The sequence below is a fragment of the Dermacentor silvarum genome, chromosome 1, assembly GCF_013339745.2.
Source record: "Dermacentor silvarum isolate Dsil-2018 chromosome 1, BIME_Dsil_1.4, whole genome shotgun sequence".
Taxonomy (NCBI): domain Eukaryota; kingdom Metazoa; phylum Arthropoda; class Arachnida; order Ixodida; family Ixodidae; genus Dermacentor; species Dermacentor silvarum.
In genome coordinates, this window is record NC_051154.1 from 160,652,139 (window position 1) to 160,679,903 (window position 27,765).

At 46.6% G+C, this 27,765-nt stretch overlaps 1 protein-coding gene and 1 long non-coding RNA gene across 4 annotated transcripts in view; one reads left to right on the plus strand and one right to left on the minus strand.

The window, feature by feature from the left end:
• LOC119436305 (tachykinin-like peptides receptor 99D) overlaps positions 1-27,765 on the plus strand; it is a 729,947-nt gene that overhangs the window by 401,885 nt on the left and 300,297 nt on the right. The window lies entirely within an intron of this gene.
• On the minus strand, positions 866-27,551 carry LOC125940572 (uncharacterized). The gene is made up of 3 exons (XR_007463763.1): positions 27,350-27,551; positions 21,244-21,387; positions 866-913 (listed from the first exon to the last, which is right to left on the minus strand). It is a non-coding gene; the product is annotated as an uncharacterized LOC125940572 (long non-coding RNA).

Genomic DNA, 27,765 nt, shown 5'->3' on the forward strand with positions numbered 1-27,765 from the left:
AGAGCGGTGCGAGTGCACGGTAAGCCGTTTCATTTGGATAGTGTTGATAATTTGCAGGCTCTAACAACTGTAGAAAGAAATGAACTCATAAGATTGTTCCGTAGTTACAACGATTATTTTAATTGATGGATGATTATTTGCATTTCCTCATGCTGCATCGATGCACTATTTGCAGTTTGAATGTACACTTGGCCGAAGAGAGGGCGCAGTTTGTTTTAGACGATCTAGCTCTTATTGTGATTATCCATGTCTAACAGTCTCCTTCGGGCAATGCATGTGCAGTGTCACGTGCGGAGCACTATGCGCTCTGCTCATTCGTGCACTGGCCCGGAGTTGACGTTGAAGCTTCCAGTCCGCGCGCCGATGCGAGTCTGCAAAGCTACCTGCTCTGTCCTGCCATGGGTGCTCGTAAGAACTATAGAGGCGCCTTGCTTGAGTACGCGGCCCATTTGGAATGAGGCGGGTGAACGGACGCTGCAGCGGCTACAGCGGCTGTGGATAGAGTCAGAAGGAAAAGCCAGGACGTTGACCATACGCACGTCAGGTTGCTATATCCTACATCGAAGGAGGGAATAAAGGGTTAGGAATTTAGGGAAATGGCAGGAAGATAACACTGCGGGCACTGGTTCAGATAACTGACAACACAACACAGCTCTACACGCGCAAGAGCACTTTTTAAGCAAACGCGGACTAGGCGACAGTCTGTAAAAACGTACTCACACAAACATTTGCTAACCCTTTAAGTCCAGTAGGCACTGACCAGCTTTGGTAGAGGTCCGTGGTCACTGCCGAGCGGTGATGCAAGCTCTTATAATGGCTTGCATGGTCGGGAGACTCACGTATCGATGCAATTATTCCTTTATCAGTGCCTTTATCAGTTTAAAGCAAACGGTGCCATAGCAGGCCTTCCAGTCTAGAGATAGAAAGAGAAAGCAAGGAAACAAAAGGTAGGGAGGTCAACCAGACGAGCGCCCGGTTTGCTACCCTATACTGGGACTAAGAGAAAGGGCCGGGAAATAGAAATACGAAAAAGACAGAGGGAGTGAGCACTGCGCTCACACAGTTGGACACAGGTTACTGAGGCCAGTGCACTTCAAAAACCACAGTAACGCACGAGTATATCTTTCTGCGCCATCGGCGGATGTTGGTCGGATGCTACTTCACGTATAAGAAAACGCCAGCAGCCACTGCAATAATCAACGTGAGGAGCGAATCCCTGTTTGTGACGCCAGTGGTTGCGAATGCCCAAGAGTAGCCAGACTACCATTGCCTTCCAAACTCAACTAAAAAGGCATTTTAAGGTAGACTAAAATTCAGTAATATTTTACAATGTAGTCATTTGATGTACGAAGAACAAGGGGAGATGAAAAGTTGTTGTGAAAACATGTCTAATATTCCTCCTTTTACCTAGTGAACAAGTTCATAAGGCTGAGGTCGTGATTCTAACTATTGCTTTCTCTTTGTTTTCTCTCTATTTCTTCATGCACTCGGACTTCGCGCATTTATGTAGAAGTGTTCACTTCTAGGTTTCTCATACATTCTCCTGCAGTCACGTCAGTACTTTCTCTCTCGGATAAGAGCAGCTTGTTGAGTGGAAGGGGTAAAGCGAAGGGATACGGCAGCATCGGCTCCGCTAGCCCGTCGGACTCGTGCCTGTGGAAGAATTATAGCTGTCCCTGTAAACAATCTGGCCAAGCAGTGAAGTGACGATCAAGTTGATGTATTCTCTCTCGCCTTCTCTGCGAACACCGAGGCAGCCGTCCCTGGCCACCATGCACTTCCTTGTTTAAATTGCACACTGCGTGCTCCACGTCGTCCCCTTCCTGTATTGGTCTCTTAACCTGACCATCGGCGTCCGCCCTGTGGGACCGCAGGTGGCGAATTTTTCGCAGCATCTGATCGCTTTGTGCACGCAACGTTGGGTAGTGGCTGGGAAGCACGCTGAAGCTCCTCGCGCGTGAGCTCTACTGCTGCCGATGTGTAGTTTCTAGTCACGGCGCTGCGTCCTCGCTCGCTCAGCCATTTCCCCACCCGACATTTTCCCTGCCACCCCCCGCCACTCTTCTACTGGCCGTGCCCCTTCCATGCCCTCATATAATGTTCTGTCGGCGCGCGGGCTTCGGTCTTGAATCAGCGCGGCCGCCCGCTGCACCGCCTCGTTCTCTCGCGGCGTGAGAAAGCCGTTTCTCCGGTTAGAGCTATTCTAGTAGGCTCACGGTGCCGCTCCGCTCGTGCGCGGCGTGTGCGTCGCCGGCCGCTTCCACTGTAATGCGCGCCCATCGCAGGCAGCGCACGTGCGTTAACAGCCAGCGGCCCCGGAGCACGTCGGCACTGGCCCGACTACCCCCGTATGCGCTCGCTCGCCGTCCCGTTCACTCAGCAGCGCAACGACGACCGGCCGGGAGTCAACAGGCCGTTCATAACCGAGCCCGGAGGCGCGCGCTGCAGACGATTGCAGCAAGGCCGCGGGCGAGACAGGCGGCGGGACAGGGAAGTTGTATACGTATACTCTGTCCTTAGGCACTGCTGCTCGAATAGCACCGCATGCGGCCACTGGTTCTGGCGGGTTTGTTTTAACCTTTTTCTTTTCGTCGAAGCCGTCTGTGGCCGCTAAGTGGGTGCTGCTACTGCGCGCCAATTAAGGCGAAGCGAGAGTAAAACAAGAAAAGGGAAAGAAATAAGGAGGACACGAGTGCTTTATAGCGGGGAAAGTGCCTTTCACCTCACTCCTGGGAGTGAGCCTAGGGCTACGCAGGTTACCGCACTACGCTTCCGTTTCCTGCTTCACTTGACAGCCTATGCCAAAGTCATATTGAATAGACCTTACATCATCAGCGGTGAGGGTGAAGTCAATCTATTATTTGCTTCACGGCCCTCATGCAAGGACCATTATGTATTAAGCCGTGCTTGGCGTCGCAGTATGTGCGTTACGTTCATTCAGAACAGTGGACACATTTATAGAAACCGTAGGCATATGAAGCGTTACTTTCCTACACAAGTTCGTTCGATACGCAAGTAATATGACGCACGCAATAAACGCTTGTAATGGCTAGGTTATGACTATTCATGCGTTAAATGCAATATGAACCAATTTTGTTACTGATCAATTAACCACTGCTTCCTCTGCTTAACTCCCGCTTATCAATCCAGTAACGATTAACGCTGACGCCAGCGTGTGTTCGGTTTATATATATATATATATATATATATATATATATATAGCATTGGTCGCTCCTTGTTAAACACGATGGTTTCATTCATGTGTCCTTTTTTTTTCTTTTTGGGGCTCGTGCTAGTGCTCAAATTGAATGTTTCTGCATCTCCGAAGGTCCTATAATTCGGAGCTGATTCAAGGGACTCAACTAGTGGTGGTCCGGGAGGTACATTTGTTACCGCGAGTTGACCATGATTTGCAATTATTTCGGAAACTGAAATATCAACCCAACGCCTAAAACAAAAAAGTTGCTCGCTAAGTAAAAATTAGACGCATTGTCACGGACTCTTTCTCACTGAGTCATTATAAGCTGTCAAGGACTGCGCGCTGAGTTGCTGCTTCGCATAGAGAATTGCTCATTTCCAGCCTTGCATTAACGGCGCGACTTTATTAATACACGCTGGGGTTGCTTAGTGGCGATGGTGTTAGGCTGCTAAGCACGAGGTCGCGGGATGAAATCCCGGCTACGGCAGCCGCATTTCGATGGAGGCGACATGCGAAAACACCCGTGTACTTAAATTTAGATGCACGTTAAAGAACCCCAGGTGGTTCAAATTATCCCGGAGTCCCTCACTATGGCGTACCTCATGCCTCATGCCACGTAAAATTCCATGATTTAATTTACTTCATTAATACTAGACGGAGCCCTAGCAAACTCTTTAAAATTATATGTATAGATTAATAAGCCTCGTACCACGCCGGGAAGGCTTCTGGGGGAACATACATAATTCTGCGCATTAGTTAAAAATTACTCCTACGCGCTCGACCCGCGGAGGCGACCATTATCACGAATAGCCCTCGAGCGTATGCTTGGGGGGCCGTGAACTGTAACAAAAAATATCCACATCCAACGCGCTTAGTTTAAATATACATAACGTAGTTAATTACATGCCATACAACTAACGACGATGCGTACAATTGTGTTTATTTTCATACTTTGCAGCGTGTAATCTCATGCGATGTTTATGCAGCGCAAAGGGCGCGACTTTTATCTCACGCAATATTAGTATTTGTTCACTACACCATTACGAAGCTATGCCGAAATGCAAACACTAACTCATTCGCATATGCACACTGTGACACGTCCGCGCAGCAACATCGTGAAGACGAAGGCGATGTATGGTGCTTGTCGAGGGAAGAATGTTGACGACAGGTGTATGGGGACACAGAGAAGTACACCACATATCTAGCTGCATTTCAAGATTCTATCACATGGGGTGCCTATTCATTCTGGAGGAAAGCAAGGAAAGCTTCAGTTTAAACTCTGTCAAAGTAAAAAAAAAAAAAAAAAAAAAGAGAGAGAGAAGAGATCTTGTTGCAGTAAGAGTCATTGAATAACCATGAGAAAAACAATGTTATATCTGATCAGATAGTGCAGCGCACGTTATTTACGTGTTGTAAACGCGAGAGGCGAATAGAAAATTTAGGGTTAGATAACAAGTTCCGCGGACCAATGGACCTCAAAGAGACAGCTAACGCAGATGCCAACCAGCATAATATGAGACGCAGTTCACAGTTCTAGCTTATAAGAACTTTTTACAGCGAAGCTGTTAAGGGCTCACTCTTCGATGGTTGCGTCCGGCAATAGAAAAAAAAAACTCTAATTGGCCGTATGCTGTACGTGCGAGTGAAAGTGCGTGACGGCGAGGGACGTGCGCTTTCACGGGGATCGAACGCACGGCGGAGAAAAAAAAACGCGACTTCCTAGTGGAAGCGGAGTGGTGGTCGAGGAGGGCATCGATGCACCCTAGACCAACGTTTATAGATACTTTTTGAAAAGTATCTATAAACGTTGCCCTAGACTGCGCGTGTGCGTGCCCGCTCTCCCACTGCGGCGCATGTGCGCAGCCCTGCCGGACTCTGCCGCATGTGCCGCAGACTCTCTCTGGGCTCTCGCCCGCCTCTCCCCTAACAGTTTTGACAACGGCGTCTGTTCCGTCACGTAGCCAGCGTTTTGACAAGCGGTTGTGTGCGGTCACACAAACAACGCGTACAACTGTTGCCGACGGCGGCGGCGTTCTGCCCGCGTTCGCACCGAACGCGCACGGCGTTGGTGACATGTTTATGAAGAACGTGCCAACCTTTGCCGTGCACCCTATGGCGGTGTACCGTAGCGACCATAAGGTCATAGTATTCACTAAATAAATTAAAACCACCGGATCATATACATTTCTCATTCTTTCATAGTTCAAATAACCAATTACACCATCTCATCTTAATAGTCATAATTGGAAATACATGACTCCCACCATTCTACAGCTTCACTGGTCTTCCATCTCCACCCTGTAGTGGAAGGGGTGACATTTTTTTTTCTTGTTTTCTGTGAATACGGGTCCTGAATAAAAAGCCTTTCCAAAGCGCGAAAATTTCGCTGTTTGACATGGCATTTTTGCGCATCCAAATCTTTAATATGCTGCATCTCAGAAGCCTGAGCATTAAGTTTGCCTCGCACTACTGTTGCACTTGCGCAATATAACAAAACGTCGAAGTTTGAAAACGAAATATGGTTTGTTAGTTTATTTTTTACCTATTCATCCTTCGATTTATGTCAGTATAATACTAACTGAAGGAAGGAAACACGTCACTTAATCAGCAAAACGGAGACATTCTTTAATGAACGCTGGAGTTGCTACAAACGACAATACACCTAGCATGCTCTTTTGAGGTGACAAGGGTGATACGTAAAATAACACATTCATACATACGCGAAACAACATGCACAAGCACACACTTTAACCGCAAATAAGTTGATTCAGCGCATAAGTGAACAAAGCCATCTGCAGCATCGAAGCTGTTCTGAACAGTGCAACCTTCCAGCTTTCAGTCGCAGTTAATGACACGATGCTAGATTACACAATACTGCCGGCACAAGAGGCCGCTTCTAATGAGCCGGCCGTCTAGCCATTGACGGTGCGATCAAGCATGTAGGCACCATTGACCTCCAGGACGCGTGCTTCAGCACCTGCGCGCGGAGGCTGCATTTCGATCGGGCGGGAATGCAAGGTCGCTCGTGCGCGAGTAATCGAGCGAACGTTAAAGAGGCCACAGCTGCGGTCTGGACCCACCGGGAATTCGCCGTTAGTCCTTCTCTATAACAGCCGCTTTTGAGCGCTAAGCGCCGCCAGTTGCGAGCAGTTTATATAGTATTTCCACGCAGACAGAATGGTACTCCTGCTCTGGGCAGCAGTGGCGGGAAAGCTGGCTGCTTCGCTGGTTGCTTGGGTTGTGTAGTGACGTCACGTGGATCGCGAGGTAAGGAAGCCCACATCTGCTTAGTGTTTAGTCGTGCAGGGCTCACTAATTTGTTGATGTGGGAAGAGAGCACGTGTCGCAATGGCGCTTTCAACACTGTGCGCGAAGATGATCACGTGGACGAGGGAGCGTTTACACACAGCCGGCCAATAGAAGCCTGCAAAAGTGGTAGTGCGAGGAAAGATTACGGCATGTGCGACAAAACAGGCTGCGCACGTCCTGTATTACATGTCCCTTTCTTTTCCGTGTTTTTTGCGCGCTGCCCTGCCTGTTTCAGCGCATGGGCTGCGCCGGCTCCACTGCCTGAGCGATCAGCAATACGGCGCGACACCGCGGTTGATAAACGTTGTCATTGCGATGGCTGTTGAAAAACGAATTATATGCGATTTGAACGTTGCAGCTTTTGGTGCTTTTACACATTTTTTGGTAAGAATTCTGGCGCTATTCTACTGAACATTAGTAGGAAGGTGATTACGATGGCTGTGTATAGTGATATTCCAATAAGCATCTTTTGTCAAACGGGAGAAAGGGAAGGAAGCGGGAGCAGGGAAGTTACTCTGGCTACTCTAGTTTCTGCTTACGTGACGCCATCGTTACGTGACGCCATCAGGTAAAAAAGGGTGTTCCACATGCGCCCACAATGGCTATGAGTGGCGCTGGCTAACACTCCCAGGGCTAGATCTAGTAAACATAAATGCCCAACTTAGTGAACGCATTTACAGCCGTCGCCTTAGCACAATTGGTAGTGCAACGCACGCGTAATGCAGATGTTGTGGGTTCGGCTTCTACAGGCGGCAAGTAATCTTTTTGTGCACTTTCATTTCCTATTTCTCCATTATGTTCTACCCCGGCCGCTGGATAAAAAAAAGGTCTACATTTCAATTTCAATCACAGCTGATTTCCCCGATGCTTTCTTTGGCTTCATGGTCTGTTGACTTATATGATGATTACCAAAAATCAAGCCCCTTGGTTTCCCTTCTTCTTTGGGTTATATATATATATATATATATATATATATATATATATATATACGGGGCGTCTATTTTTTAGACCATACAGAGTTTTTAAAAAAACACCTTTGGCAAATAGCGTTATAGTAGTCCTCGAGCTTGATTACTCGAAGCGGCGGAAATTACTCGCACGAGAATTCAGAACTCATTATCAACTAATTACCAACGTTCACTAATTACTATTATAATTTATTACTTTACGGCACATATTACAATTTACTAATTGTAGACGGTGAGTTTGCAAGGTATATCGACTTGGAACGAATTCTGAGGATCGCAGAGGTTTCGAATATGCGCCGTGAAACTTACATTAAAAAAAACGCTGTTTTATGCATTTAGGCACAAAAATAACTCGAACACCCATGTATTTCGTCGTACACTTTGGGAATGAATATCTCAAAAGCGGCGTCATCCTAAAACTTCTTTTCAAGTGGATATGCCTTGCGAATTAACACACCGGTCGCAATCCATAAATTGCAATATGTGCCCTAAAGTAATTAATTAAAAGTTCTTTGTCAATCTTGGTTCATTAGTCAATTGTGCATTTGGATCTAACGAGCAAGTTATTTCCACCTTTTTGAGTAATACAGCTCAATGACTAGAATTATGTTCATGATGAAATATTTAGCGCGCACAATAGACAAGGACACAGAGAAGGTGGACACACGAGTTGCCAAAAGGCATCCCTGCAAATCCGCCATTGAGCACAGACCTTCGCACCAGGAAAGAGTTTCTTGAGCCGGATCACAGCCCACTGAAATTGCACCCGGAACACATGCAGCAGGTTTTTTGTGTGCGTGTGTGTGTGTGTGTGTGTGTGTGTGTGTGTGTGTGTGTGTGTGTGTGTGTGTGTGTGTGTGTGTGTGTGTGTGTGTGTGTGTGTGTGTGTGTGTGTGTGTGTGTGTGTGTGTGTGTGTGTGTCTTTGTTTCGTGCGATGTGCACTTCTCGAAACCTGTCACTTTGCCATTCCCAACTTCCTTTTCCAGCAATGTCAGGTTGGCTGCTGCTGTGTCGGCATCCACGTAGCGTGCATTCTCTCCCTTAATGAAGGCGTTGATGATGTAGCCCCGCAGTTATGTGATGTCACCTGGCCGAGCTCCCAGTGACATAGTGATGACGAGGCTCTGTCTCTTTTTTCTTGGCGGTCGATGCAGGACTCGGCTTCAGTTTCTTCGTGTCTCTGCGCCCAGCGCAGTGCTGGTCATGGGTTGCTTTCCGTTTGCCACTTTTTGTAGCCTTTTTGTGTTTAGTAGCAGCAGTCTTAAGCTCCTTTTTTGGCGTCTCAAGTACACATTCCTCCTCTTGGTGCTCCTCCTACTCAGCGCATACTTATTCAACCTCATCCTTTTCGTCATCCTCTTATTGAGCTGCGTTAGCCTTGACCTGGAGGCCGTTCTTGGCTTTACACTTTGCTGGAGCAGGGGCTGCTCCCTCCTCATCTTCCTCCTCATATTCAGTATCATCCGTACTGGTTTCAGAATCTTTTGTCTCTTCATCGTCGTTTTTGTCTACTTTCACTAAGCGTATCGCCTTCAAGTATGTTTTGCCGCTGGCCTTTGTCGGCGTAGGCTGTGCCTTGGCCGCCGCTTTCTTCGGAGGCATGGCCTAAACTTCACAAAAACTGTCCCGAAGGAAATAAAATGTTGTATTGGCGGATTTATCCAGAAGACTGCTGTCTTGGTTATGATTCTCACTTTATGCTAATCATGTGTGCATTCGCTTATCTGAATCTAACGTGCAGTTTCTTCAGATAGCATTGCGAGAAGGCATAAATGTGTTTAGTCACTTTTTGAAGGAGGAGCGATGGCTCTATCACACGCTAAAACAATCGCATTGCCCTTCACCCGGGAGCAGATGAAAAATTCGCGTCTCACTCCGGCAGGACAACCTTTATTTAACCTGGCACAGTGCCGATTTCCTTTAATAATACTTTATCGGCTGCCTATCCTGGGCTTCATATATAAAAAAAAAGGTCGCAGTTTCGTCCGAAAGGCGAAGCATCGATTGCGATAGCAAATTAAAATTAAATTATGGGGTTTAACGTGCCAAAACCACGATATGATTATGAGGCACGCCGTAGTGGGGGACTCCGGAAATTTAGACCACCTGGGGTTCTTTATCATGCACCTAAATCTAAGTACACGGGTGTTTTCGCATTTCGCCCCCATCGAAATGCGGCCGCCGTGGCCGGGATTCGATCCCGCGACCTCGTGCTCAGCAGCCCAACACCATAGCCACTGAGCAACCACGGCGGGTGCGATAGCAAATTAGTAGACAACTATACGAAGTAAAGATAGTAGTTTTATTGGTCGTATAAATTTGCAAACATTAGCTTACTAACTAAATTAACAAGCATGGTGTCACGCGCGCATAAGCAAACATGAACACATGTCACTCGATGACCGCGCACACTCGCTGTCAAAACGCTGGAATGAGAAAGCGTGGCTGCAGCAACGAGCGAATTCACGTTCCTGTTGCCTTTAGCTTCAACGCGAACTAAGCGGCGAGTACAGAGCGCGCACAAAGCTATTAGCCCTTGGTGCACCTAAAATATGTACTCTTCGGACATCGCTTTCAAGATAGGGCTCCGACTTGCGCACGCGGCCGCGCCATACGCAGCCACCGCCGGAGTAGAACGCCCCCCCCCCCCCCTCTTCCTCCATACCCCCCCCCCCCCCGGTGCCTTGCGCGCTAGGAAGACGGCGCGCTGGCTCCCCGCTTTCCTCCCTTGCCTGCGTGAGATTGAGTCACCATCGTCGGCTCACCGTAGCACGCTTTCATTCGCACATACAGATACGGCGCGCGGCGACGATGTTATCGCCCTTGGACATTACACGGAACATCATCACGGCGACGCGGACGGTGATGCCGACGACGACGGCAGAAATGCGCCTGGGGTGTCCATATAATTGCTATCGCAATAAAACCTTAAAGTTTCCCCAATGTGATAGTTAATGTATTTCGCAGGCTTGCTGGTATATCATGGAACAAATCAATATTATCCTTGCTCAACTACTTCGCAGACTTGCTGGTACGTCATGGAACGAATCAGTATCATCCATGCTCAATGACTTCGCAGGCTTGCTGGTACATCATGTGGGGATGGGGGAGGGAGGAGGGTTTAATATAATTCATGTTCAACTACTTCACAGGTTTGCTGGTACATCTTGGGGTGGATCAGTATCATCCATGTTAAACGCTCACTGCCTTAATCCGAAAAGAAAAAACCAGCATTCTCTGCACCCACTTCAACAGCCTTTCCCGCACGTTGTAAGAGCAACTCCAAAGGCTCTTAGCCAGAAGTTTTCGCATATGCCTAGTAGCTCCACAAGTGACGTCTAGCTGTCTTTTTATCGCTCCTTGTTATAAGCCTCGTCAATCACCATTTACAGTTCTGAGAACCTCAGAAACATGTATTTTTCTCCCGCTTCAAAACCAGCCTGAAGGCGACTCATTGGCTTTAGACACATTGAAAAAGAGAGAAAGGTCATGTGGGGGGCATAATGAAATTCAATGGCATCTTTATATGTGAAACATAACTGCCACTAAAATAACGCACATAATCCAAGTTTAAAGAAATCTGAACAAGCCCACTTGCCTGTGCACTGCAACGACTGCAAGTGTGAACCGCGGTTTCGTCATACAATGATTATTTGCAGTAGCAGGATGTATAGAGGGCGCATGTATAAGTGATACGTCAGTAACCAATACAACTCTAGATTAGGTTCTTTGAACACTGGTTGTCTCGCCAGGCGTGAATGATGCCTTCTGCGCATGCCATCATGTGTATATTTATTCTTGGATCCATACCTGAAACATATTAGTTGGGAATACCACCCGGGGTCGTCTTGCTTATTGATGCGAAAGCATCAAATGGCTCATTGAGAGAAAAAGCCGGCGTCTGTAGCAGCAAAACGGCACCTAAATTCCCATTGGCTGCGCAGACACGTCACGACCACGCGTCGATGGAGCAGGGCTGGCGAATCGGAACACCCGCTGGGTCTTTAGCGTGCCAGGTGCTGTGTGAGGGGAGAAGGCATCACCGCGGCGCCACGTCACCAGCGTGCCTCGACGGAGCCGATACGGCGACGCGACGCCGCGGGGCGACACGGGTGGTCGTCGGCGAGACAGTTGCGTGACGCGCGCGTGCGGGTGCTGCCGTCTCGCTCTCGGAAGCCGGCGTGCTGTTCGTATCTCTCTCTCTCTCTCTCTCTCTCAACCTCCCCCCGCCCCTTGGCTTAGCTGCTGCGCGCGCTTGCCGGCCTTGGTGACCGCTGCTGTTTCCTCTGTCTCTCGTCGCGAAGGACTTCGGTGGCATGCGGCGTTGGCACCACAGGCTGCTGCGCTGCTTGCTGGCCCGAGCAGCACGTACCGGTATGGTACATTACTCGCTGCGCAAAACTCCAAGGACCGCTCAGCGGCTTGAATTGGACAATAATGCTTTCGCATTCACAACTCATAAGAAGTGCTTAGGTGTCCTCGGATTTTTCTTTCTTTCGTATCTGCAGTTTGTTGCGTTCTTTTTGCGGAAGTTGTGTCCCGCAGCAAGCACCATGCAATTAAACCAACAACAAATTGATCCGAAGCGTCTCTATATCCTTCGAAGGAATGAGTTTTGAAAATCGGACATCGGATACGAAAGCAAAGTACGCATATCTTAACGTTCCGTTTCGCGCCCAGTGCTTGATTGCACCGACGGTGGCGGCGAGCCAGCGTGCGAGCCGCGTCTGTGCCAATGAGGAAAAGCGAATAGAATGAGAAATGAAAAGCAGCATTACGAGATAGGGCCCCGGGACTCCAATTGCGTGGTCGAATCGTACGTGCGCTCTCTGTAGCGATTTGCACGTTCATATATAGGGATCTAGTAAACAGTTATAGAACTAAAACAGGGAGATAAAAACCAAGACATTGGGAGGTGGCAAGGGTGTCATCTCAATTTTTTCCGCTTGCGAAAAGCGTATTTTTTTACTCTTCAGTGCACCTAGAATTTTACATAAGCATAAAGCAACTGCCCTGACTACCTTCAGGGCAGTTGCTTTCTGCTCCTGTGAAATTTATCCCACTTTCGAGCTTTTCCTTTTTGCTTTAGTTCTGTTTTTGATGGTAATTTGCGCGCTCACCTCACGGCAAAAAAAAAAAGTTAAGGCGAGGAGGAGGAGTGTTAGACCTAGCCTTGCAAAAGATGCTGACTATTGCAATGTCCGAGTGCCACTTAACTGCAACCGAGTCTGAAGCTCGTCACAATACATATTGTAGCACGAGACATCTGGTAACGCAAGAGCGTCTGGTAACGACAAGGAGGAATATGAAACGGGCAACAACAGGCTCCTCGCCATCCATTCTAAGTCGTCCGTGCTATCCGACCCACACAGCTCACCATTCACACTCCAGCTCCGTGTCACGTAAGAACTGAAGAGGATTCGGAATACCTCTCTCCTAAATATTCAGCTTCCTCGCTTGAAGAAAATGTCCCTTTCGCTTGTAAACGATTGGTTGATCGTTTAAAGAAAACTTCAGGCAGAAGTTTTCGATTATGATCGATTATGATTATTATTGATTAAGATCGTTAATGCGATTAGCATTCAAGCAGTGGCACACATGTAATTTTTGGGATGGGAGATTCATTATTGAGGGCAGTGGTAAAGATTCGTCTAACGTTGCGTAATTATGAAACTCGTGTACATTATAACAATCGCGTATATTGTAAGAATGTATTATACCGTGGGTCCCACGTAAATTCTGCCAAAAGTTTAAAATATGCAAGTGGCCACGGAGCTGGTTAGAACAAAGGTAATGTTGTCTGCCGTCGCTTGGAGCAAGTCAGGATATTTTTTGCATGGCGCCAAGTTCCGTAATTAGCGATTGTTAATTAGTCAATTCTCAAATATTATATTCAAAGCAAAAGTGTCAATGAGAAAATTTTAGACCATCCTGAATAATTCCAGATTCAGCTCTTTGTTGGTCAATATGTGCTACATAAAAGTTGTTTCCAAGTCTGAAATAAAGCCCAGCAATACGCGAAAAAGTACCACGCTACAAGTCGCTCGGCACTCCCTTTTCCCTTCCCCCTTCCTTCCCACGCATTGTAAGTAAATGCGGAAAATCCAACGAGGCGCAGCGTTTCAGGCAGTGGTGAAAAACTTACACACGAAGTACGTAACACCAGGGCACTGAGCTGCTACACCATTCCATATAAAGTAAAATTTATCTGTTCTTTCCACCACCGGGAAAGCAAGTTCAGATAATAGTGAAACTATTTAATTAAAACTCGTTCATTTCATGCTCTTCCTGTCACTGTTGTGAGAGCGTACTGAAAACTCGGAAGACGAGGAAGCGCACTCTCGAAGGAGTATGCTCAACCTTTCTTGTCAGTTCTTCCTTGAGTGGTTTGTTAAAGGAGAAACCTGGAGGCGCACCACGTTGTGTCGTATAGTGCGCGGAAACCTGTGACAGCTAGGCAAGCCCCGTCGTGAATCTGTCGGCACGCCCTCGGCGCGCTTCGGGAGACACAAGCAGTGGCAGAAGGTGGAGGGGATACAGAGCAAAGATTCGCGTCGAGCAAACGCGAGGAAGCGAGCGGCGGAGCTCGCGGTCATCTCCTTAATTGGAGTCTGCAGGCAGTGCTCGTACCAGTCGTTTCTGTCGTTTGCCTCGTTCCCTTGCACGGGCCCACTGTTTACACGACGTGTTGGCCCTCGCTCTTGCTGACTGTCTCTCTTTAGCTTGTTGCCGATTCCCTCCCGATGAGGCGATGGAAGCATCTAAGGCAACGATGGCGTGGTTGTCGGCGCATACAGACTGTCGACACGCCGACAACGATGACCACTTCCAAGTTTAGCAAGAAACCAATGTGGGCGTGATGCGCGCGACGTTGATTGATGAGTCCGGGCTGTTTTTGAATGAATGAGTTATGAACTCGGAGACTAAACCAACCCGAGCTGTCAATGCCGAAATAGTAATTAAAACCAGTCGGGTCTATTTTCAGGCCATATCGGCACCCTGCGGTAGACAGCCATTGCTTCTGCATCACCATGCGTGTCATCGCGCCTGTAAGCTTGCTACAGTGGATAACTTGTCGCTGCTGACAGATTCTGTGTTGATTCTTCTGACGCATTAGTTGTTCGTAATACGTATTTTTAATGACACTCGCTGTCTGGATTAGCCCCGTTCTAGGCTCCGGCGGCGCCCGTCTTTTAAGCACCTCAGAACGTCACAAGGCTCTCTAGGTCTGACGAGTGAAGTTACTTTCGTCTATGCAAGTGTCAATAAAAAGAGCTGCGACCAAAATTTGTAACCTGATGATTCTGTCTCCGAGTCCCAACAGAGGACCAACAACGCCACAGGGCACGGATATGACTTACGTGCTTTCTGAGATAAGATTCCAGGGAGTGCAATCATTCATCGCAATTCTGGTCGTTATTTTTATTATTATTTTACTGACTTGCTAGAACAAGGATATGTTGGCACACAAATATGGTGGTGGCTACTCCTTGCCCCATAAATAGGTGCTACAGTTACACGTAGAGTTTTTTAGAATTAATGCACATAGTTTGTGTAGAAAAACAACTTATTTATGCACAAAGACATTACAGCGTTACGGTCAGAAAAACACAGTGGCATTATGAAGAAGTGCTCAAAGCAACCATGTGAGCAAAAACGACCATGTCACGTAACATAAAAGATGACATGACAAATAAAGAACGCTCTTATAAGCAAGACGCTTTTTACATTCACTAATAGCGCCCCGCTATGCCGCTATTCTAAAAAAATCTTTGCAGTGTTATCAAAGCAAAATCTTGCATGGCTCTTGTTGGCCATGGACCTAAAGATCTATTTTATCTCAAAGGTGTTCGATGTAACACCATTAGGGACTATTTCAGTCGGCTTCTTGGTGTGTCATGATGAGGGTATTCTAAGTAGAAGACAGGTATATGTTTATTCGTTCGCAATCACACTTTAGATTTTCAGCACGCCCAATTATTCGTGCCAACCCATAATTTATGAATAATGGTTTATATATAATTCTATTACAAGTTAGTGGAACGCTGAATTGAATACGCGGATCAATACAAAATTCATTTGTAGCTCCTGAAATTTTGGTCAAACCATGTCTTTCCACACATATAGAATGATGTGAGCTTTAGAATACAGCACAGATCACTTCCTGACAGTGGAAGGGGACACACCTCTCCCCGATGTTCGTGTCAGGATGTCGCATCGGCTGTTGTGTCGTTTGGAGTATTGCAATGTCCCGGTATGTGCTGAAAAACTACTGCGTGCCGCGCCTCGGCTGCCTTTGTGAGATCTATGCTTGTTTCATGAACTCTAATAGCGTTCACTTTTTTTATTTGCATAAGCAATATGAGTAGCGCGCTTGGAGTCGCGGAAAACTGCTCGCCTTTGCGCCTCTCGTATACGGAAGTTGCAAATTTAAGCTCATAGTATGGCGAATAGTTCAGACGTTGTTCACGAAATGGCTCGAAATGACTTAGGAGTGCAACGCCATAGTCACTACGCCACCACAGCGGGTAACTGAGGTAAACAAAGGCTGAATTGAAAGAGTTGGTTAGACTGACTGGTTAGAAGATGGACAGTACATATGTCCTGGACAGCGCATATACGTTTTGTATAGTGCTAGCTGTAGAGAGATAGAGATAGAGAAACGTGGTGGGAAAGGCAGGAAGGTTAACTCGAAAAGATTCTGGTTTGCTACCCTGCAATGGGGAAGGGGAAATGAAAGGCGGAAAGAATACCGAAGAGAAAAAGCAGTCACGAAAAAAAATTCAAGGAATTAAAAAAAATAGAGGTGGTTGGAAACGTCTGTGAGAACTACAGTCTGTCAGAAAGTCCACTTGATCGCGAAAACTTCCAGAGTGCCTTGGCTGACTTGTTGAGTGACGACTGTATAGGCCGGCGTTCCAGGACTGTCTGCTCCGAAAGCGGCCGGTCGTCAAGACGCGCCAGCGCGGTCGCGAGTGACTGCCTATGTGTGCTGTATTGGGGACAATGACAAAGCACGTGCTCGATTGTTTCCTCGTCGCCGCAGTGGTCACACGCAGCACCATCCTCCCATCCGATGGGGAAAGCAAACGACTTTGTAAATGCGACACCAAGCCACAATCGGCAAAGTACCGTTGTTTCGGGTCGGGACAGTTCAGGTGGAGGTCGAAATCGAAGACAGGGGTCTAGTAGATGCAGACGTGTGTGATGCAAACTAGGTGTGTTCCACAAAGATTGTGTGGCATCGTTTGCAAGCACTCGAAGTTTCGCTGCTGCATCTGTTCTTGACAGCGGGATTGGTTCCTGTGCACCGTCTTCATGAGCAGATCGAGCAGCTTCACCGGCATATTCGTTGCCCATTACGCCACAGTGGCTAGGGAGCCACTGAAAAGTGACGTCGTGTCCTTGCTCGACGAGGCGATGAAGGAGCTCTCGGATTTTGAGGACTAGTTGTTCGTAGGGTCCACGGCGTAAGGCGGAAAGCAAGCATTGTAGACAGGCCTTGGAGTCACTGAAAACACTCCATTTGTTAGGTGGTTCCTCACGAATTATGCGAAGTGCGCTACGAAGAGAAGCAAGCTCTGCGGCTGTCGATGTCGTCTGGTGTGATGTCTTGAACTTTAAGGTGGAGACTTTCGCAGGAAAAAACACTGATCCTGCAGAACCGTCCACGGTGGTTGAACCATCAGTGTATAGATGGGTATGATCACTGTATTTTTCGTTCAGCATGATCAGCGAAAGTTGCTTGAGAGCTGATGATGAAAGTTCGGCTTTCGTTCAAATTCCAGGCACTGTCAGTCGAACTTGTGGCTGAGCCAAGTACCAAGGAAGAAACAAAACTCTCGTTGCAGCTGTGTAACCTGATGGAAGGTATATACGATAAGGCAGAATCGTCTGACAAAAAGAGACACGTGGTCGGTCTTCTGGTAGTGAGGCTAAATAGCGGGAAGGGGCGCGAGCAAGGTGCCTGACGTGTGCTCTGAGCGCTTCCATAATAATGTGAATCTTGGCTGGTTAATCATGTGCAATTGCAATGGTTTCTGATGTTGATGTACATCGTGCAACCCTAGACAGACCCTAAGTGCCTGTGCCTGAGCCCTTTCAATTGTACGGATGTTAGTTCTACAGGTATTGGTCAACACTGCCAAGCTATACTTCAGATACCCGAGAAACAGCGTCCTGTAGAGTTGCATCATCGCGTGTACTGAAGTACCCTAGGAATTTCGTCCAAGAAACTTGAAGAGATGAGAGATGGCTGTCAGGCGCTTCTTTAGGTAGGTGACATGGGGACCCCAACAGAGGTCACGATCTATGATTACCCCTAAGAACCTGTTCGTTCTGACGTAAGAGTCTCGCTGTAGAGCGGCTCTAATAAACATGTGTCGTTGGATAAATATTGATAACTCTATTTCCGGAAACGTACATATATCCTTGGGGGGGGGGGGGGGGGGTATTTTACGCCTAGTTTGCAAAACTCATGACTTGCCAGAATGACGACATATTCTCTAATATCTTTATGGACCAGACTTTTGTGCCATTTCAGTATGTCTAAAGCCAGTGGGTTGTTTCCACGCTGGGTGTATAAGTTGCAAAACATGTCGACATGTTTTTTTGAACTTCACAGAAGTTGAAATTGTTCTATTCGTATACGTCACTTCTCACAACTTGGTTTGTTCCAGCGTAAGGAAACGAACCTAAGATCTTGTTTAAAAAAGATAATTCCCAGGCTTGAATAAAAAGAAACGTTCTACGTATTTTTCTTCTTAGTAATGGTAATAGCTTTGATCCCCTGTTGTTTGCTTGCATGTCTGCCAACATACCAGTACGGCATACTAACCGACAGCAAGAGCTGCACGATAATGCGGCACGCACGTCTAACGTGCCACATCATCATGAAGCTCTTGCCGGGCCAAGATTTTTAAAATCTTGGCCGGTGTTCACAAAGCAGGTCATACACATAAGCGGTTCGTATGGACAAGCGCTTACCAACCAGGATATCCAGCGTATCATTGATTAAGGCAACCGTGACAAATTCTGAACAATTCTACCAAACGAAAAGGTTTGTGAATTTGGTCACATATTCGAGCGGGGGATTCCCCAAGCCGCCGACCCATCGCACTCTCACATTGGAGTCACTGGCATCATTAAGTAAATCTCCAACGACGACGTCATGAAGTTCTGTTCGTGAGACGGTCGTACAGTGGCATTGGCATTTTGTCGAGAATCACGTCACCGATTGACCGACCGACCTCTTCACGTAATGGGCACGGCAATGAGAAAATTAGAGCACCCTGAGCGCGCAACGGAAGCGCGACGATATGTGTACGCACACCGACAAGACGGGGGCTCAGATTGGGCTCCCTGTTGAAAACCGAAGAAAAACTTGCGTTCGATCCCTTCATTTAGATTTATGCACGCAAATGTTCCCACGCCTCAACCGCAAGAGTGCTGAATCGCCGACGAGAAAAATGGTTATTGGAGGGATCAAAGCGGCGCGAAAAGGCAGACGGAAATTTCCCTTTTCTTCTCCGTGTTTTGTCACTCAAAACAAAAACAAAAAAGGAAGAAAGTAAAAGAAGTAAATAGTGTTAAGCAGGCACCTTTTAAAGCGACCATGCAGATTGGGTCATTTCTCTCGCAAAGAAATCCACTTCTTATTTATATTTTTTTTTGTCACCGTTTTTTTAAGATTCTCGGCAGTTCGGCATTTGCCGGTTCCTCATTTATATACGACAGATTCGGCATTTTCAGGGGGGCCATTAAAGAAGGGGATCTTTTAAAATGGGCAATATTTTTGCCGTAAGACAAACGCCATTTTCGATCGTTTGCTTCGAGACGTGATTTTGAGCAAACCCGTCAATGCGGCAGCCGTCGACAAAGTTTGCTAGCCGTTTAGCGAGTCCACGTCTGATACCTTGCTTTAGGGCACGCAAGGCTTCTTTTAGAGCAGCCATTCTCGTTGTTGAAGGAAAGGAAAGCGTTTCAGGAACGGCCCGTGGAACGTTCATAAAAAACATTTGTTGGGAGAAAGCGGCATGAAGACGGCACACCAGGAAAAAAAAAAACATTTACCCATATCCCACGCCCTGTGGGAATCAATGTCATGAAAAGCATTGTCGAATAACGTACGACGCATTATTCTTGTGTGATTGTAGATACCCGTTGACGCCGAATTTCATGTCTTTGTATCAACTCGTGATCTCGCGCTGTTCCAGTGTTTGTTGGCAACAAACTTTCATGTCTTTGTGCCAACGCAGTGTCGTATTGTTGTAACCTCCGCTCCACGATCGTCACCGCGTGGCCGCGATTGTCTGTTGCAATGCCCGAGTCTGTTGACGGGCCCTATAAAAACGACTGAAGATTATTTTCAAAGTAAGAGAAGTTTTGCACCATACTGAGCCTGTCCCTGGTTATTTTATTTTTTACAGTATAGTTGAAACTTCGTGGTCTTGTGCGGTCGATGCACGGCTGCATCTCGCAGTCAAGCGCAAATATGACAGCGAGACGTGCGGCTGTGCATGAAATTCATTCCAAGCGTGTGTCTCGCTTTTTTTCGTGTTTAGTTTACTACATAATGTTACACAACGCGCCACGCCGGATGATTCCTACGGCGGCGCGATGTCACATTCACGCATACACCCTGTCAGTATTACGAGGATGATAGGTTACACGAAAGAAAAAAAATTCCGCCCAGCAAATTGTGCCCATGTGGCAATGTCTGAAAAAGACCACGGTCTAAGAATAGTCCCTAAAAAGCGCATGATTCACCATATAGCTATACATACTTGACGCAGAGCTCCCGCCTGGGCCGGGCATAATGCGAACAGCCCATGTGCACATGATGTCCTCATCTGGTTGCGCGCTACAACATCGCGTTATTGCGTCAACATTTAGCACATTATTTCTTTTATTTGTTTCTTCTAACCCTTTTTATTCCCTTCCGCCCTTTCCCCAGCACAGGGTAGCCAGCCGGTACTTACACTGGCTAAACTCCCTGTCCTTCCTTCCCTTTGTATCTCTCTCATCTGGTTCATCCCAAGCACATGAAGATGATTCATCACGCTCTACTTTATTTAAGACGTGGTTGGTGAAGTACATACCCAGCCGAAGCCGATGAAACAATGCTTCGCACTAAAAACTGTCTAACATTGCGTGTGTGTGGGTGCTCCACACTGATGTTATCGCTTTTTAAGTACTTCATCAAAATCCACAATTTAGACGTCTATCGTTTTCTGTATATTATTGTTGGTTTGAGGTGAAGCGAGCGCACTGGTTTAATTAGCTTCATGCTGCAGAATTCTTTCTTTTTTAGTGCAGTTCACTTTCACTTTCAGTTCTCGCAAGTCTTGATCGCAGAGTTTTTCATTGCTTGGGGCATCTGCATATTTGATGACTGCTCTTTCGTTTGTATTGTCGCGCATATTTAGCATGTTCCTCGTTTCAACGCTTCTACGCTCACAAGGAGTTGACAAGATGTCAAGAAGCATCGATACGATGACCTACAGGCACGGGTCATCACGGCACTACATACTCTCAATAACACGACTTCTCTCACAGCTGCGGGTCTCTTATTGTATAACACAGATCTACATATTATATTCGTTAGCTTCTTCCGGGAAAGAAATACACGGCACTGGAACAAATCACCAATTCTTAATCCCCACCCCATTTCTCTGATACTCCATCTTTGCTTCTAGCATGAGAAGCTTTGGCATAAGCGGATTCGGAGTTAATGTGAATTGAGCTTTGCAGTTAATAAACAATACCTTATCTCACCTAAAATTCGTCTTTATGAAGTGGCCTCCCATTTACGAACATGAGGGATGTCGAAGGCCATGAACCGCGGGAGAGGCGCCGCCATGCAAAACTGGAGCTGCACTGGGGCGGGAAAATGAACCATTGGCCCATGCCTGAAATTAGGAAATTACTGCCACAAAGAACCAAAACTGATACTTTTTTGGAGAACGACTTCTTGCTAAAGTGCGGGGAAAGGCTAGATATACGCGTAATTTTTGGGAGCTGCTCACTGCATTACTAACAAAATGTTGCCTTGAACTTTGGTGGCTATCTGTACGGATAAGAGTAATGAACGAGCTGTTTACACAAGCAGGAAGTCAAAGTGCCGAGAGAAAAGCGAGCGTAAAGTAAGAAAAGAAGAAAAGAAAAATACAGTGAACAAGGGGAGGCGTGGAGTTAGAGGTACATTTTAGTTCTCACGTCGTAGACAGTGTCTCCTGCATAATGATTTAAATGTCGGGGAATAACCTTTGTTGTCGCTGTTACAAGCGGGGCTGTGAACTTTGCATATTTTTTATAACTTTGGGTATCAAACGTGAACGTAGCGTTATCGATCTTCTTCCATTTCTCTCCGGTTCCTGGCACACGGCACTCAGGTATATACGACCGGTTTTGTGTCGCCGTCAGCCGTGAAAACTCGGCGTGTCGTCTTGAGTCCAGGCTTTACTGCGCTACAATGCACGTATGAGCCTAGAGAAAGGCTGCGAGTGAGGCATAAATTTTTTTAAGTGCCCTCAGGAGAAAAAGAAAGAAAGAAAACGATAGGACAATGTAGCGAAAAAAATGGGTGAGCACCCTCAAGTGCTCAGTGTGTTACGACCTAGATTACTACACAGTACGTGATGTACTACGCTCTCCCCTGAAAATTCTGCATCTTTGCGCGTGTTTTGTGCACACACTTCGAGTAGCCGTTCCGTAACGTGGCATGCGTCTAGAGGTATCTTCGTGGTAGGCTATAGGTACTATAGGATTCTGGTGAGTGGCTCGGGGGGCCACTCACCAGAAGCATCTTCAGTACAGAGTGTCAGATTTTACAATCTAGAACAGCATCTGGTGATGAAATTGTCTGTTATACTGCCCTTCTGATTACGTAAATGAAATCTCGGAGTCACCTACGTGGCGTCGTTGACATCTCGGTGCAGGAGAATTGCTGTTGTATTTCACCTGAATGAAGGGGCATTATAACCCGCGACTGCGCCTAGAAAGTTCTGTGATCGATCTGTGACCTCCCAGATGTCCATCTACAGCGCGTACACATGACGGCGCAGCGTGGGTTGCCATGTTTAGTGAAAGAAACGGATCAGGCCACACTATATGTAACTTTGCAGTCTGTTCGGCAAGATACACCCGAAAGTAACGACCAGTTGAATGCTGGCTATGTGAAACCGTAGTGCAATAGTCGCATTATAAGTTGTGACGATCAAACATCGCTAGCCCTGTGAAGCGGAGGAGAGGTGAAGAGAAAGTAACGTAATAATAAATGGTTCCAGGTTATAGTGCCTTAGAAAAACCTTTACATTGGCGCAGTCGAAAACAGTGACCTGTGCAAATAAAAAAGGAAAACGTCGCATCCCCGCGAGGGGTGACCCGTCATCGAGCGCTGTCAAGTGGATGACGAGGAACATGTCAAGCTGCTGGAGCCTTGTCACCATGCATGATTTTCTGTCGAAGTTAGCGGGTGACTATGGGTCCTAGCTGCGGATGACCCAGTCACCAAAGCTAGGGTGTCTGTCAATACGGAACTAGGCGACACTAAAACATCTGAAAAAAAAAAACACTCAAAGCGCCAACTGTAACAGCAGCAAAATCGCTACTAGTAATACGGCAAGTCTTACGAGCGCTTTGCTTGGAACTGCTAAGGTGCCAAATGAAATATTAGCAGCCTCCTTCTCGCGGTAACAAGAACGGGAAGAAACACTGAGGAGGCTTTTCGTTACACTAGATATGTTTGATTGGCAGCTCAGTTTTGCACTCCTAACTAGAATTCTTTAGGTGGAAAAAAGAAAAGGGGCGGGGGGAGGGAAGGATGACTGCCGAAAGATGCAAACAAAATATTTGCGCATTTACAACACACCGAGCACCCCCTTCTCCCTCCCGAAAAGTTTGTGCTAGCATGTATATCTCGGAACAGTAGTCTTGCAGAAAAATTAAACAAAGTGAACTGCCTTTAGAGCACGACTGTCTTAAAGTTTCCCCTCTAGATGTGCACCCTGAACGCCCAAAAATGTTCTTCAATGGTAACTACTATTGTACTTGCTGTAATTATACATTTTCTCACCGCAATTTACCAACCACAGTGCGTCCACCGAAAAGCGTACGGCATCAGTGTAAGTGTAAGTATTCATATATATATATATATATATATATATATATATATATATTCGTAGCGTTAAAAATCAATGAGAGTTTCACTTTACCTCCATTTCTATATACAAGCGCAATCACTTCAGAATGACGGTTGAGCCAACTCCCTTCATTATCGAATATGTGAGGTTCGTTAGCTTGTCAACAAACAGCGACGACCAGCACACATCGATAAATTACCCAATGTTTCGATGCACTGGAATCTAGTGGAAGAAGATTCGGGGAAACTTTACCCATCGATGACAGCTTAACAAATGATTCCCCAGATAAACAATACAGTGCGTCGTGACACGCATTGACTAACTTCGAAAAATGTGGAACGCTTCTGGCGTGTAAAAGCACCGCCGAGGTCTCTAGTCTTTACCCTAACGAATTGATGGCATTTGGCAGTTATGTGGTTGTGTGGGTGATCTATTATAATGGAAACAAATGTTTTAAAGAAAGGATTAAACACATTCGAGGATGCTTTCTTCACTATTCTTCTGTTTGGTGCTGAGGGTACAATAGGTGGTCGAATACTCGCGGCACTCTGTTCCCTAATTAACTAAAGTTGGTTCATTAACTAATTAACTACTAGGTTTTAGCACCCTCTTTGAATTGCAGCATTGCAAGAGGGTACCAGGGAAGGTGATTTTAAATGTGGCATTCGTTAAGATATTTGTGGACAGAAATTCGCCTTTTCCCGCTTTGATTTCAAAACTGGGCGCGCGAAGAGCGCTGGAAACACTCGCCAAGTGATTCTTCTTGCCTCGTTTAGTGTCTCTGCGTCATGCAACGCACTCACCGCGTACGCGCGAATGTCATCTCGCAATGCTCATCTGTCAGCGACCGACCGTCGTTTGCGGTACTGGCGCGCGACGACGGATTGGATGTCAAAGCGAGGGTGCGATTCTGGACTTCGTCAAATTTTGCTGTATTGTCAAATTCGACAACTTGTCAAATCTTATTGGCCCACAAAGCTGGTACGGCCTCTAACTGGCTCGAATTGTAGCCATTGAGAAATCTGACAATATGGCAAAATATCACAGTGTTCCGAATACAACAGCGCCTACGCTACCACCACCATCTTTCTTTTTTCTCTCTTTATTGGGTTGATTAAAAGGATTATCTCCGAAGTGCCTGTGATGTGTCTGCGAAAACTATAGAATATGGTTTTCTACAATCAACAGGTTGGATTATCAGGACATTGATATTTATTTATTTATTTATTTATTTATTTATTTATTTATTTATTTATTTATTTATTTATTTCGTGTTTGGCTCCAAACTGCTCAGAAGCTGAAAGGTCTCACTTCAGCGGTCATCACCCTTCATTCACTTAACAATTTATAATTGTCGAGAAGCCGGCAGCATATTGTGCTTGTTGCCAATATTTTCAAACCAATAATAATAAATCACTCAGAGCCCCCACGTCGTAGTAGTGTGCTGCGGCTCTGTGTCCTGACTTCGTCGAGTATAAAGTGAGTAGCCTTGTTTCGGAATCGATGTGAAAAGTAAGATTTCTGTCAGTGAATATCTCAACGACCGAAGTCGTTTTCAAAATCGCGTAAATTGCGCTATCTTCCTGCAGCGAGTCCCTGCAATACCACCGTTGCAACATGGGACTTAAAGCCTGTAATAGAAAATTGATTTAACAAATTTGTGGTAATTGGGGACTACGACGGCTATACACCAGCTACAGATGTTTGCATCGATAAAATTGTCTCGTGTTTTTTTTTCTGTTGCTCACGCATATTGTAAACATTTGTGGACAATATTCCATGGGCTGAGTGAGTACATGATTTAAAGACACTCTTGTCTACGCGTGAGCAAATCAGGTGCTGCGCGGGCGCTTGTATATGCGTCGTATACTAATTGCGTCGTTTCCAGGAGCAATGTTTGGACTGTTCTGTGTTGCTGAAGGTTTGCTTAAGTGCTATAACATTATTTTATTGCGATAGCAATTATATGGACACTCCTAGCAGATTTCTTCCGTCGTCGTCATCGTTGCTGTCACCGTGAGGTTTCGTATCAAGTCCAAGGGCGATAAAATCGTCGCCGCGCGCTTTTTGCTGCATGTGCGCGTGAAAGCACGCGAAGGACGCGCGCTTTCACGGCGAGCGAACGCACGGCGGAGAGCAAACGCGACGTCTTCCGTTGCGCGAAAGGCCGTGGGGGGATGGGAGGGAGGGAGGCGTATCTTGCAACCGGGCGCAATGGGAACTGGAATCACGCACGCGAAAGGAGGAAAGCGAGAAGGCAGCGCGGGAGGGAAGGGGTGCGGCTTCTGCTCTGCGAGCAACTGTTGGGCGGCTGTGGGCGGTCGCGCGCACCATATCTTGAAAGCGATCTGCAACACGGCTTCTACCTTTGTATGCACTGTGATTTCGCCACTCAGTCTCCGTTTAAGCTATATGCCGTACGAACTTTCGCTCACTCGCTGCTGCTGGCGCGCTTGCGCACGCCAGTGTTTTTACAGCGCTTGTGTGCGGTCATTGAGTGTGATCTAATCATGTTTGCTTGTGCGCGCTGACACCATGCTTGTTAATTCATTTAGTAAGCGAATGTGTCCAAGTTCATACAGCCGATAAGACTACTATCCTTACTCCATATAAGCTCTCTACTAATTTGCTATCGCAATTCATGATTCGCTTTTCGGGCGAAACTCTGACTTTTTATTTTCTATTCTCGTTAGGAAGCCAGGAATAGTTAGTGCCACTTCCACGAACCAGAGTGTTCATTTTATGCACATGCAAATAGAATAGTAAAATGGAGGATGTATGGTTGTGGGGGAGGGGGAGGTGAAGGGGTCACGATAATGTTTTGTCAAGGAGTGTCGCGGAGCGCAACCTTCGCTAATGAATGCGCAGCACCAGGCTTGCTCCCGAATCTGAATGACGTTATCTCGCTACAGTGCCTATAGCTGAGCCTTTCATCTTTCCGGGCCCTGATATTCATCATTTATGTGCTACAGCTTGAAAAAGCTCCCAGAAAGCAGAATTTACATGTAGTGTGGCAGCTTTGAAGATTTTTCAAGCCTTCCTTTTTTTTTAACGTTAAGGATTTCCATATCAACCTTTGCTGTCATCTTAATTTATTAAAGTTGACTAACCGAACCTGCCGCGGCACCGGCTGGCGAGTAATATGATGAAGTACACTGACGACGCCAAGTGTTTCTTTTCGATCACCAATGCTGCACTTAATCTTTTTCTTAAAGCCCGGCCTAAGTTTGTTTAAAGGAGAGCGTGGCAACGTCGACCGATAAGCGCAAACAAAGCACTGCGCCGGACGCTTCTTTTTTTTCTACTTCTTTTTTAGAATTTACTTTAGACCCTCTCTCTAGCTTAACGCGAACTGCGCAAGATTTAGATTTTCGGCGGCGGAGTCGTTCTAAAGCTTATAAGGGCGACAAAAGGACGTTAACAAAGCTCCGCGGCCCCGCCAATGTCAGATGCAATGACCGACCTAATGATGCTTGACGATTTAAGAAATAATGGCCCCTTCCCTCCTTTTTTATCGCTCCCTTCTTATTCCGTGGGCGCGCTCGTGCACTTATCGCAGCGACCACACCCCGCAATGGTTGCGTAATGTGGCGCTTAAACAGTAACTGCCAGAAAGTTGAAAGAAAGCAAGCACGTTGTGCTGGAAAGCGAAAGCACGGCAGAAGCCGGTAACTGAGTAAAAGTGAAATAAAAAAATAAATAAATAACCCAGCGCGTAGGGTACGCTTACATTTACGTGGCTCCGCTGTAGCGCCGAAATGGTCGTGCAGGGTAAGGATTCTCCGCGCTTCGTTCGACAGGAAAATAATACAGAGATATAGAGGGAGAAGTCCTCGTATCTTGTGTTTATTTATTTTTAGCCCTTAAACCCAAGTATGTGCCAACATCTCTTTCACGGACAAAATTGCGTTACGAACTTATTGTGCGTTGTGTCTGCGTCGCCCGCGCTCGCGTACACGTTAAGCAGAGGACCACTGACGCACAATGGACGTGGCTTTTGCGTCAGCCTCCCTCCGGCTTGCTTCATGCTTCGCAGCTGTTTATTTGCTGCAGCGTTAATCTTCTTTAAAAGAACAAAAAAAAAAAAGTCTCTTTTGAGTTCCACGTACTTGGGCATATGAAAAGACTGGCTGGCCCATGAATAAA